This window comes from Lipotes vexillifer, unplaced genomic scaffold (genome assembly GCF_000442215.2).
Source record: "Lipotes vexillifer unplaced genomic scaffold, Lipotes_vexillifer_v1.1 scaffold4150, whole genome shotgun sequence".
NCBI lineage: Eukaryota > Metazoa > Chordata > Mammalia > Artiodactyla > Lipotidae > Lipotes > Lipotes vexillifer.
This window is the reverse complement of record NW_006798250.1, coordinates 71,520-83,675: the sequence shown is the minus strand read 5'-3', so window position 1 is coordinate 83,675 and position 12,156 is coordinate 71,520. Positions and strand designations below refer to the sequence as shown.

At 59.3% G+C, this 12,156-nt stretch overlaps 2 pseudogenes; one reads left to right on the top strand and one right to left on the bottom strand.

Moving 5' to 3' along the window:
* The first annotated feature begins 2,001 nt into the window (after positions 1-2,001).
* LOC103083928 (melanoma-associated antigen 10 pseudogene) lies at positions 2,002-2,832 on the top strand (annotated as a pseudogene).
* A 7,884-nt stretch (positions 2,833-10,716) lies between these two features.
* Positions 10,717-12,156, bottom strand: part of LOC103083658 (heat shock transcription factor, X-linked pseudogene) — a 2,088-nt pseudogene continuing 648 nt past the window's right edge.

Below are 12,156 nucleotides of genomic sequence, written 5' to 3'. Positions count from 1 at the left end.
AGGTTGGGGTGTGTGGTGAGCACGGGGGAGAGAGTCCCAGGTCCTGCCTGGAGTCAAGGTGAGGGCCCTGAGTGAGCCTGGATCCCAGAACACAGTTGGCCCTGGCAGGCTATATGGCGGGATGAGCACGTGCAGCACTTCCTGACATCCGGGTCTCAAAGAAACTGGGGAGAGGGAGCACGGGGCGGGGTCTCAGAGAGACTGGGCAGGCTGTATAAGGGTCGGGGTGTCTGGTGAGCCCGGGAGAGAGTCCCAGGTCCTGCGTGGAGTCAAGGTGAGGGCCCTGAAAGAGGACTGAGGGGAGCCTGGACCCCAGAACAGAGTTGGCCCTGGGAGGCCATAGGGCGGGATGAGCACTTGCAGCACTTCCTGACATCCGGGTCTCAGAGACGCTGGGGTTCGGGAGTACTGGGCGGGGTCTCAGAGGCTGGGGAGGCTGTATAACGGATGGGGTGTCGGGAGAGCAGGGGAGAGAATCCCAGGTCCAGCGCTGAGTCAATGTGAGCGCCCTGAGGGAGGACTGAGGGGAGCGGGGACCCCAGAACAGAGTTGGCCCTGGGAGGCCATAGGGTGGATGAGCACGTGCAGCACTTCCTGACATCCAGGTCTCAGAGAGGCTGGGGACCTGGGATAAGGGGCGGGGTCTCCTGAGCGCAGAGGGTAAAATGTCAGCTCCCTGGTGGACCAAGTTTAGGGCCCTTAGGCAGGACTGTGGGGACCCTGAGGGAGGACAAATGGGACCGACCAGATCACCGCCCTTGCAGGTGGCCTTGGGAGGCCCCGGTACAGAATGAGCACAGCAGGCCTGTCCTGAGATCCTGAAGTCCAGGTCTCTGAGAGACTGGAGACCTGGTATAAGGAGCAGGGACTCACACTAGTAGACGGGAAAATCCCAGGTCCTGCCCAGGGTCCAGCCTGCACGCAAGGAAGGAAGGATTGAGGACATTAGACCCCAACACAGGGAGGGGTCCTTTGCCTTCCACGGGGGCCTTGGAGGCGCCCGAGCACGGTCAGCAGATGAGATGTTTCCTGACCTCTGGGTCAGGGTCCTCAGGAGCTCACGTGTTTGGTGTGAGGGGTGAGGCTTCAGGTCCGCAGAGGGTGGACTCCCAGGACCCCGAGGGAGGACTGAGGAGACCCCCAGCCCTGGAACAGGGGCCTCAACAGAATCCTGCCCCTGTGGTCAGCGCTGGGAGGCCAGGCTGGATGTGAGGAGGAGGTGAGGACCCAGCATCTCCCCATCCTAGGACCCTAGGAGGCCCTGGGCAGGTGCGGCCACCTGTGGGGACCCTTCACTGCTTTCTGTTCAGATTCGGGGTCCTGTTCTGAGTTTCTCCTCCAGCCTGCAAAGGGGAGGGTCCAGGCCCTTAAGGGGAACAGTGAGCACGACGAGGGAGCCCGGAGGGGACCACCCACCCCAGAACTCAGAACTGGGGGGACCTCACAGAGTCCGGCCCAATCCTCCTACCAGCACCGAGGCGTAGAGCTGTGCCACAGTCTACACAAGAGGTGCGCCCTCCATCCCTCTTACAGGGGCTCCAGGAACCGGGAGGCGAAGGCCCAGGTCTGAGGACCGTGTCCTCAGGGCACAGAGCAGAGGAGGCCCTGGCAGCGCCAGGAGTCAAGGGGAGGTGCGTGCCCTGAGTGTGTACCCAGGGGCTCCCCCTCCCAGAACAGAGGGGACCCCACAACACCCAAGTCACCCCACCGCCCTGACAGCCCCAGAACCTGGGGCCCTGCTGGCTGCACCCTGAGGAGCCCCCTCACTTCGTTCTTCAGGTGGGCAGGGGACAGGCCGCCCAGGAGGAGGGCCGCGGTGAGGCCCGAGGGCAGCCCTCAAGACGAGACCTGTAAGTGGCCTTTGTCAGAGCTGCCCAGGGTGCCTTTCTCCTCCGAGGCCGCTCACACCCCGTCTCTCCCCCAGGTACGAGGTCCCCGCCTGTCACCCGTGCCCACACTCCCGTCGGCGGCCCGACCGCAGTCTTCAGGCCCCTGGTCGAGATGAGTGAGCTCCGCCAGCCTGAGGCCGACCTTCAGGCCCCAGTCCCGGCCCAGGGTCCGGTGGAGGCGCCGCTGCTGGGGGCTGCAGGGGAGGAGGCCGCATCCCCCTCATCTTCCGTCTCCCCTGGCGCCCCCTCTGCCTCTGCGGAGTGTTTGCCCCAGGAGGCACTTGTTGTGCTGATGGCTGACCTGGTGGCGTTCCTGCTGGTCAAGTATCGCACCGGGCAGCCGACCTCCGAGGCGGAGATGCTGAGTACGGTCTTCCAGGAGCATGGGGACCACTTCCCCGTGGTCTTCAGCCTCGTTTGCGAGTGCATGCTGCTGGTGTTTGGCTTGGATGTGAAGGAGGTGGGGCCCCGCGAGCGCACCTACGTCCTGGTCCCCACCTTGGGCCTCACCTGGGATGCAATGCTGAGCAACGGGCAGCACAGGCCCGAGGCCGGCCTCCTGGTGCTGGTCCTGACCATGATCACCCTGTTCGGTGACCGCATCCCTGCGGAGGAGGTGTGGGGAGTGCTTGGCAACCTGGGGATGTCTGCCGGGAGGGAGCTGCTCACCAAAGTGTGGGTGCAAACGGGCTACCTGCAGTACCGGCAGGTGCCCCACAGCGACCCTGCCCGCTACGAGTTCCTGTGGGGTCCCCGGGCCTACGCGGAGACCAGCAAGTGGCAGGTCCTGCAGCATCTGCTCAGTGTTTGTAGCATGGATCCCAGGTCCTTCCCATCGCTGTCTGCAGAGGGTGTGAGCGACGAGGAGGAGGGAGCAGCAGCCAGGCCCGCGCCCAGCAGCTTCTCCCGTGGGGCGGGAAGGGAGGCTGGTCCTTCACTCTGAGTTTGAAGAGTGAGCGGTCCGCCGTCTCAGCAGTGAGAGCCGGGCGAGTTGGGGGAAGCCTGTGTGCAGCGTCTTTGGGTTCCTGTTGTGTATGTTGACATGGAGTTCATGTCTGTTTTCTTTAGGAATTTTTCAAATGTTGGTTCTTTGAATAGAAGACTAAACAAGCTTCAACAAGCTTCAGTGTCTAACTTTGTGTATCTCTTTGATCCCACGTGTATTCGCACTAATTCAGTTCACGAACAAGAGTTTTGCTGTTCTGTAAGAGAGGTTGGGAAATCTCCCAGTTCATTTTGTGACCGTGTCCAAGATAACGGAATTGGAATCAGAGCTGCTCTGGAAATGTGGAAGCACTTAGCAGTGACATAGATGTGGGGGAAGAACTAGAAAAATAAAAGTCATTGTAGTTCCAATTCTTGCTTCTTCCCTGTCTTGTCTGTCATTCTGTAAAGAAAACGGTCTCTGTTCAGTTGGATTTGCACGGGTATTTAGGAGACGATGAATCTACGTCAATAAGCCCCCTGCCCACTGGCTTGTTTATTCCGCAGACCTCCACGGAGCCTCTGCTCTCTGGAAGGGCCCGTGTTAGTAGCGGGAACGCTAGGAAAAGCAGGGCACACCCACGCGTAGAGTGATGGTCTAGGAGCCGCTGTCACGTGAGGAAGGTGGTGAGACGTCCCCTAAGTCCCACAGAACAAGACAACATGGGACGAGGCGGTGGGGCTCCAGGAGCGAGCCCTGGAGTGTCAAGTGCCCCGAGCCAGGGCACTTCGGGCCTTTGGGAAGCGGGGCTTCCTTCTGTGGGGAGGTGATGGTGATGAAGCTGGGTGGTGGCAGCAGCCAGACCTGCAGGCGGTGTGACTTGGGTTTGGGGGCAAAGTCTGAAATGCGACATTGCTGTGAGGTGTCCTTCTGGATCACGGACGAACCCGAGAGAAATCTCACCCTGGGGCAGGAAGGAAGGGGTCGTGGCTCTTGTCGCATTGCTGTGGACCACAGTGAAGAGGTAGGTGTTTCATACCCGCCATCTGCAAGGATTTCCAGCGAAATGAGGGTCTTGCTCTTTGAAGCCCTGCTCGGTATTCCCGGGGCTGGCCCTCGTCTCCCTGCCCTGGGAGAGCCAATTACCAACTATGTGGAAACGACCATGTTAGTCACCTGGAGTTTACTTTGGCCACTTGTGAGCAAGGTCTAGATTTCAGTGGGATGAAATGAATGAAAATGGGTGGTTTGAAAGAAGAGAGGCCGCCAAAGTGGAAAGGAGTCGCTGTGTGACTGGAATCCCGGGAGCTTTGCGTGAGCTGCACCCAGCTGGGGAAAACACCACCCTTCCCTCCGTGCCGACAGACACACACACACACACACACATCCAAATTGAATAATACATCCTCCAGGAGTGAAACACACAGAGCAGCAATTTTGGCTGGTTTTCTATTCCGTTTCCTACGGAGCTGCAAATTCTGAGATGTCATGAAAAGAAAGCAGTTTCCAGAGGAGAGGAGGACAGAGTCTGGGATCAGAATAATAGTAGAAGTAAGTCCTAGCCACTAAGAAACGATGTCCGCCCGTGTCCCCGCGTTCAGGCAGGTTCGCAAATATGGCGGCATCAGCGACCCACAGGTTTGGGCTGTGACCTGGCATCGAAAGGAAGGAGCAACTTCTGGGACTACTGGCATCGTGAGGTCACTGCAGTGGGAGGTGCAGACGGCGCCGGGGTCTAAAGAGGCAGCCCTCCCTGCTGAGCGCCGTACGACAACGTGAACATTACGTGGGATCCTGGATCTGAAGCACCTGCCGTATAGCAGGTGGGCACTTGGAAAAGGTGGAGAATTTCAGGGCCAATGTAACGTGCTCAGACACTCCTGCCGGAAAAGAAGGGGATTTTGTCATCACAAATGGTAAGCGCCGCTTTTGTTGAGCCTCTGCTAGGCAGTGTGGCATTGGAGAGCCGTCAGGTGCTCGTCCCCATCTTGTCTTTCTCTCCTCCCCGCACAAGTGGGGACACAGCACTGCCGGAGTCCTCTTCGCTCAGGAGGGGTCATGTGATGACCTTTTGCCACCGGATTCGGAACAGAAGCATTTTTGTCACGGCCGTCTGTATCGAAGGCACACCGCGGTCGGGGGTTAGTCCTCAAGCCATGACAACACAGACACAGACCACTGTGTTTCCTCCCCCAGGGTCTTAAGCGCTGCGCCTTTGACCCTTAGATGTGAGATGCCAGGCTCTGTGCCTTTAAGGCCCTGGGCAGGGTTGGAGGTGTTCCAGAGAGAGGCTGCCCCACAGGGAGCTGGCGGAGGGCATTCCCTCAAGCAACCCGCACCCTTAGGTCCCTGAGCTGCACCCATCCGTCCCCGCGGGGCTGTGCTGAGTCTCTGTCAGGAGGGCAGCCGCCAGCTGCCGAACGGCCCTGTTGGGGTCGGGGGCGTGCTCGTGGGGCCCAGCCCCGAGTCCCCCTCAGGGGTGACCCTGCTGCCCACAGCGCCCACTCTCTCCGGAACCTGGCCTCGGTCTGCACAGCCTGGCTTTTGCCCTGCCTGGCCCCCGACTAAGAGCCGCTTAGGCCCCGGTCCTGATGACCTCGTGCATGTATGTTTATCTGACAGTCCCAGAGAAGCATCCCCCCCACCAATATCATGGTTCGGGTGGAGCTGGCAGGACGTGACGTAGCCCCTCGGCGAGTCTCCTCGTGGTTGGTAAATGGTAATCATTGCCGCGTGGATGTGGGGCGAATCTCTGCTTCCGACTTACTTTGAAATCATTCCCTACGTAATGCCCAAATGTTTGAGTACACTGATGGCTTTCTGAATGTGACCGTGAGGTTTTGGTTTTTGAGCCTGAGTTCGAGCGGCACAGGGGTGTCCTGTCAGCCACCCGCAGAGCCGGCTAGGACTCTGGTGTCCCCGATCAGGGTGTTTGAGCAGAGGGACAGGCTGTAGCAGATGGCAGGGGTGGTCCCCAGGACGCTCCCCCAGGCCCCAGCCACCCGCAGACCCGCATGAGGGTTTGGAAAGGAGCCAGGCAGGAGAGGGCTTTGGGGTCCCGGTGATGCAGGCTGTGAAGAGAGTCAGCCTGAGAGGTGGAAGGAACAGCACCCACCAGATCCCATCTGACCTGCCCTGGGCTGGCCAGGGGAGGCAGGTGGGAGCAGATGCCTCTGCCGGTGAGCTGCAGCCCTGGACCCCAGCAGGAAATGGGTGCTCTTGGGACAACGGGTGCTCCAGGACCAGAGCCCCGAGGGGCACTCCCGGGGGTAAGCAGGGATTCCTAGTGCCCGTTCGTGCAGTGAACTGACTGATGGGGGACAGTGCTAGCCCAGGGACGGCCGTGGCAGGCAGCGCAGCAGCGGCCGGGACACGCCAAGAGCGCCCCAGGGACATTCGGGGAGGCACTATTCAGGGGGGGGCAGCAGCACCCTCCCCAGTAGACTCTGGACGAGCACACACCACCCCGGCACACAGCCAGTCCTGACCAGGGCGGGACTGGGCACACGGGAGCTGCTGCCCATCAGCGGGAAGCTCTGACATTCTCTACGTGCCCTGAGCCTGCCCACTGAGGGGCTGGTGTGAGTTGTCTCAGCCGCGGCCCTGTTTCCCGAGAAGCCTCCATTCCCCAGCCCCAGCTAAAGTCTGCTCTGAGCTCCAGCCTCCTTGGCAAAGGGCTGACCTCCTGCCTGGCTCTCGCCTACCCTCCTCTGTGGCAAATGTCGCCGGCTGCTGCTTTAAGGGCCTTTGTGAGCAAGTACGGGGGCCCGGGCCTGTGCCTGGCCGTGGTCCCTGAGCTGGGGCTGGGCACAGGGACAGGGCTGGGTTGGTGGTGGGATGCAGGGCGTGAAGCCAAGTGACATTCACAAGACAGTAGCAGGGTGTAAAGCCACGTGTGAGCGAGCCTCCGGAAGGAGGTGCATCCACAGGGCCCTGCAGGGCACAGGCACTCACGCCCGTGAGGACACTGTGAGAGTCCACCAGCCCGGCGGTCCCCGTGCTTTGAATGCAGGCTTGCCGCCTGCCTGACAGCCAGTGTGCCCGGCGAAGTGAGCCTGCAGGAGAATGTGGGACCACCACGCCGCTGGGACAGAAGGGAGCAGAGTGGGCAGTGCAAGGAGAGAGCAGGGCCCAAACCTGAGCATAGGAGCCGCCTTCAGAGGGCCGTGCCTCGGACCCCCACGTCCAGGACCCTTCTCCATCCTCACGCCCTCAGTCCTAGACCCTCACCCTCCTCCCTGGCCCTCGTGTCCATTTCACGAGAGATGGTGACCTGATGGGGCTGGGGAGGCCACGTGGGCAGAATCCAGTGTGTCAGGTTCTCATGGGCACTAATGCCTGGCTTCCCTGTGTTTTCTCCATTATGTGGCCTGGGGCATCAGGTAGTAGGACCCCGTTGAGGACAGCTGAATCCCCCTTGACTGTTGGGGAGACAGGTCAGGCCAGTGCGGGCATGGGGCTTTGCACGCATATGAAGCTCAGCTTCAATAAGAGTCCTTCTAGTGATAAGCTGATCAAATTATGGAGACTCCCTATGCCTCCATTTCTCCATCTGTAAAATGGGCCTCCTAATAGTACAAGGCAAAAGCATTGGTGTGAGTTTCCCCATGATGTGACCTGTTTGTAAAAAGCCTGGGCCAAATGAAGTGGTCGGTCGATGTAGCTCTTCTTACTGAGTGTGTAAGAAAGATGCGCCCTCCCCCATGTTGTGAGGATTCCCAACCAGTACGTGTCTTCTGATCCCCGCATACATGGATTAGTGCAGTTTTTCTTTTCTCGCTGAAAATTTGTTACCAGAATGCTTGGATTCGCCTTACTCTTTTTCTCGCTTGTCCCTGTTCAAGATGAGGCTGTTCATTTGAGGTCTTGCTTCCATTTGAACATAGGTGTTTGCAGCTTTAGCTCCCAAGTGCCTCTTTGGCCACGTGCCATAAGTTCCGGGGGCTTTGGTATGTGCTTTCTTCATTTCAAAGTGTTTTCTAATTTCCCTTGTGATGTCTTGTATGTTCCCTGGGCTATTGTTATGGACTGAACTGCGTCCCCCCCAAATTTGCATGTTGAAGCCCTAATCCCCTAGAACCTCAGAATGTCACTGTGACTGGAGTTAGTGGTTCTTGGGTTGAAATGAGGCCATTAGGATGAGGTCTAATCCAAGATGGCTGGTGCCCTTGAGGGAAGAGCAGATCCGCACGTGCAAGGAGAGAAGGCAGGGGCTGGGGGTGCGTGCACAGAGGGTGACCACGTGAGGGGCGGTAAGAGCACGGCCACCTGCAACCAAGGAGCCCGGCTGCAGTACAAGTCACCCCTGCTGGACCCTCCCTCTTGGCCTCCTGGTCGGAACCACCGTGACAATCTGTGTCTGCTGCTTCAGCCCCTCATCCTGTGCTGTGGGATTTGGCATCGTCCCGGACTAATGCGGTTATTTGGGGACGCACGGCTCAATTTCCCTCTGTTTGCAGATTTCCCACATTTCCTTCTGTTATTGATGTCTAATTTCACTCTATTTTGGCCAGAGAACATACTTTGTATGATTTCAGCCCTTTTGTTTGTATCCCCTTAAGTTGACTGAGGGATGCTGTGTGGCCTGACACGTGGAGTACCCTGGAGAACGTTCTAGGTACGCTTGACGAGCACGTGTCTATTCTGTTCCTGGGGCTAACAGTCTACACATGTCATGAGATCTAGTCTTTGTACAGTGCTGTTCAAATCTGTGATTCCCTTACTGTGGTGCTGTCTGGTCACTGTATCCATAATGAAAGCAGGCTGTGCTAGTGGACTTTTAGAGCTGCCCTAGCAAAGTCCCACAGAGGAGGTGGCTAAAACTATAGAAGGGTACTGGGTCCCAGTCCTGGTGGCTAGAAGTCCAACCTCAACTTGCTGGAAAGTTTGGTTTCAGGTGAGGGAAGGCCTCTCTTCCTGGCTCGCAGACAGCTGGTTTTCTCTTGGTCCCTCACTTGCCTGCTTCTTTGCACAGGTAGGGGGGCGAGGGAGGGAGGGAGGGAGAGAGAGAGGGAGGGAGAGAAAGGGGGACAGACAAAGGGAGGGAAGGAGGGAGGAAGGGAGAGAGTGAAAGGGAGAGAGAGGGAGGGAGGGAGAGAGAGAGAAAGAGGGAGATCGATAGGAAGGTGGAAGTTTTCAAGAAAACAAATATAATCGGAAAATAAAAACATTACAAGGTGAAAGTCACATTGAAAACAAAAAAGTGTTTGTTGTTGTTGTTGTTTTTCAGATATATCCTCTTCTATTGTAATATTTGTTTTCCAAGTTAACTTTGAAGTATAGTAGATTACTTTTTTTGGGAGGGTGGAAGAGAGGCTGAGGGAGGGAGGGAGGGAGGGAGGGAGGGAGGGAGATCTTCCGTGTCTCTTCCTCTTTTCCAAAGGACACCGCTCTTGTCGGACTAGGGTCCCACCCTTGTGACCTCACTTAACCTTACTGACTTCCCCAAGGGTGCTATCTCCAAATACATGCACCTTGGGATTAGCACGGCAACAGGTGGACTTAATGGTTGGGGTGGGAGCTGGGGGATCCATTTGAATCCATCACAGGGGGGACCGAAGTCTCCCACTTCTATTGTAGACCGGTTTCTTCCGTCCCTTCTGTCCACTTTCGCATGGTTCATTTGGGGCACTGCTGTTGGGTTGCTCACGAGACCCCCCTGACGTGCACTAGCTGCTGCATTGTGGCAGACGGGAGCGGCAGATGGGACCACCCCTCAGCCGGGCAGACCCGGGGCTCCTCTGGCTGCTGTGCTTGGATCATTCCTGGTACCTTGGGTCTATTTCCCCTCGTCCCTCCACCCACATGTTTTTCTCTTTTTTGTGTTGTTGGCCACCCCACAAGGCTTGGGGGATTTTGTGTTGTTGGCCACCCCACAAGGCTTGGGGGATCTTAGATCCCCGACCAGGGATGGAACCCGGGCCACCGCAGTGAAAGCGTCGAGTCCTAACCCCTGGAACTCCAGGCAATTTCCGCTCCCCCCCCCCCACTTAGCAGTGTTTGGGAGGGGATGTCACCCTATCACTGTGACAGCCACAGAGTCCTGGCAAGGTCCCCCAGCCCATCCCCCACACGTGGAGGCAGCAGCTGTGAGCTGGGGGTGCGCACTGGCCTTCAGTGCCCTGTACACATCACTGGGCGCTGACCACAAGGACTCGCGCCGTAAGCTCGACACCCCAGCGCCCAGAGTGTGGTGGAGCATATGGCGCCCTTGAAGTGTTTAGCTCCAAAAGGCAAGGAGAAGAGAAACAGGAAAATGTCTCCAGACGCCGGACCCGCAGAGAAAAGCAAACCTCAATCCTGCTGTCCAGACGCCAGAGAGCGCCCCCAAACTGAACCCGCGGGCCCCTGCCAGGGACCGTCACCTCCACACCTGTGCATCTCAGGACAGTAAGGGCTCTTTTCAGGCCTCTGACAAGGGGAGGCTTGAGCTCTTCTCATCTGTCAAATCAAGACCCTGCTGGACACGGTGTCCCCGCGACCGTGAACCCACAGATGCCAGGCCCTTCCTTGTGCTGTCAAGCCCTTTCAAGGGTCTTTCTAGTGAGTGGAGGCACGTCGTCTGAGGGGCTTCTCCGGGTGTCTGCTAGGTGCCCGCGTTGTGCCGGGGGTGGGCTGTCACCTGTCATCGTTTCCTGCTGAGGGGACTCACGTGCGCAGCCAGGACGGAGGCGCCAAGCCAGGACGGAGGCGCCAAACACGTGTTGGGCGGAACATCGCTCTCATGTCCCCGTGCTCTTTATTGCCCTGCAAGGTTCTGGCCGCGTTACCACCTCGATGTGTCTGCAGGGTCTGCCTGGTCAGGGTCCTCTGTGGGCCTGCCGGGAGGGGCGGGGTATTCCAGGAAAGAGCGGGAGCCCAGGCAGCAATGGCAGAAGTGGCTGAGCGGCCGAGGGATCAAGGTCAGGGGGGCGGCAGACCTGGCGGCCACCTCGGGCATCCAGGGTGCGCGAAAGGCAGCGGCACGGCCCCTGGGAGCTGCGCAGGGGGAAGGCTGAGGAGTTGGGGGGGTGCGGCGGCCAGGCCCAGCACGGGCCAGGGAGGATTCATCTGGGCGGGAGGCCAGGCGCAGCAGAGCCCTGGGACCTCGGCTGGCTGGGCCACCTCTGCCAGGACAGGGACTTGAGGGACCACAGGACCAGCCTGGCCAGCGTTGGGATACGGCGCGGGGGGCTCGGCTGCTGTCCAAGGAGGGGCCGGAGCGACAGAGTCAGTCCTGGCCAGGGCGGAGGCATGGTCAAGTTGCAGGTAGCTCGGGGTCCCCTGGATGTGCTCAGGATACGGTGGGAGGCCGCCCTGCGGCTCCGCGGCGCTGGGCGCCGGGAGGTACCCCAGGGCTGCCGGCTTGCCGTCCACCGGCCAGGATGCTGGTTTAGTGTGCACTCTCGGCTTCATCCTCACCAAGAGGTGCGGGCAGTCTCTCTGAAACAGGGGACTGCGGTAGAAGTGTAACTGAGGTCGCAGTTGAGAGAGAAAAGGAAACCCCGAGTCACAAAAGAGTTGCTCGCAAGCAGCAGCCGCCTGGCTGGGCCCCTGGGCGCCCTCCCCCAGCCGACCCAAGGCCTCTTTGGAGAAAGCGGGACCCGGTCCCAGCAGGACACTGTGCCCCAGCTTTTACATCCCCGAGACTCGCTCACTCACCATCCCCTTTCGCCCTTGGAAAAGGACTGAAAATGGCCCCTTAGTATGAGTACAAAAGGGGACTCGGCCCACAAAAGAGGACTTGGCGTTTGCAGGTATGAGACTGCAACAAGGTTCGGTAGCTTTCTAAGGAAGTGTCCGAATCGCCCCCTGGCCAGCACCTCCAGGGGCCAGACCGGGGACGCTGACTGCTTCCCAGGAATGGACCTGTGCCCCCACTCAAGTGATGCTCTGGAGCTATGGGAGTCAAGGGGGCACACAGACCTCCCCCCTCCCCCCGGCGGGCCACTGTCCCCGAGCAGGAAGACGGGAAGGGCCAGCGGTGCAGCAGTGTCCTCTTGTCCCCCGGTGTGACTGCGTGTCAGGCACGAGCGGCACTGCCCACGTGTCAGGAGTACAGGATGACGCCTTGCCCGCGTGTGCTGCGAAATGATCACCACAGGGGGTCCAGTTCACACGCATCACCTCACACAGACACACCAAAGGGAAAAGGAGGAGGGAGAGAAGTGACGTCCTTGTGCTGAGAACGCTTCGGGTCCCCCCATAACAACGTCCCAACACAGCGCGCGGCACTGCCAGCTCCGGCCGTCACGCCGGTCCCCGAGTACCACCTTTAAAGGAAGCTCTCCCGACACGCCTGCCACCGTCCCAGGCGGCCCCGGGGTTGGCACCCGCCCCCCACCCCACCCCACCCCCACCCCC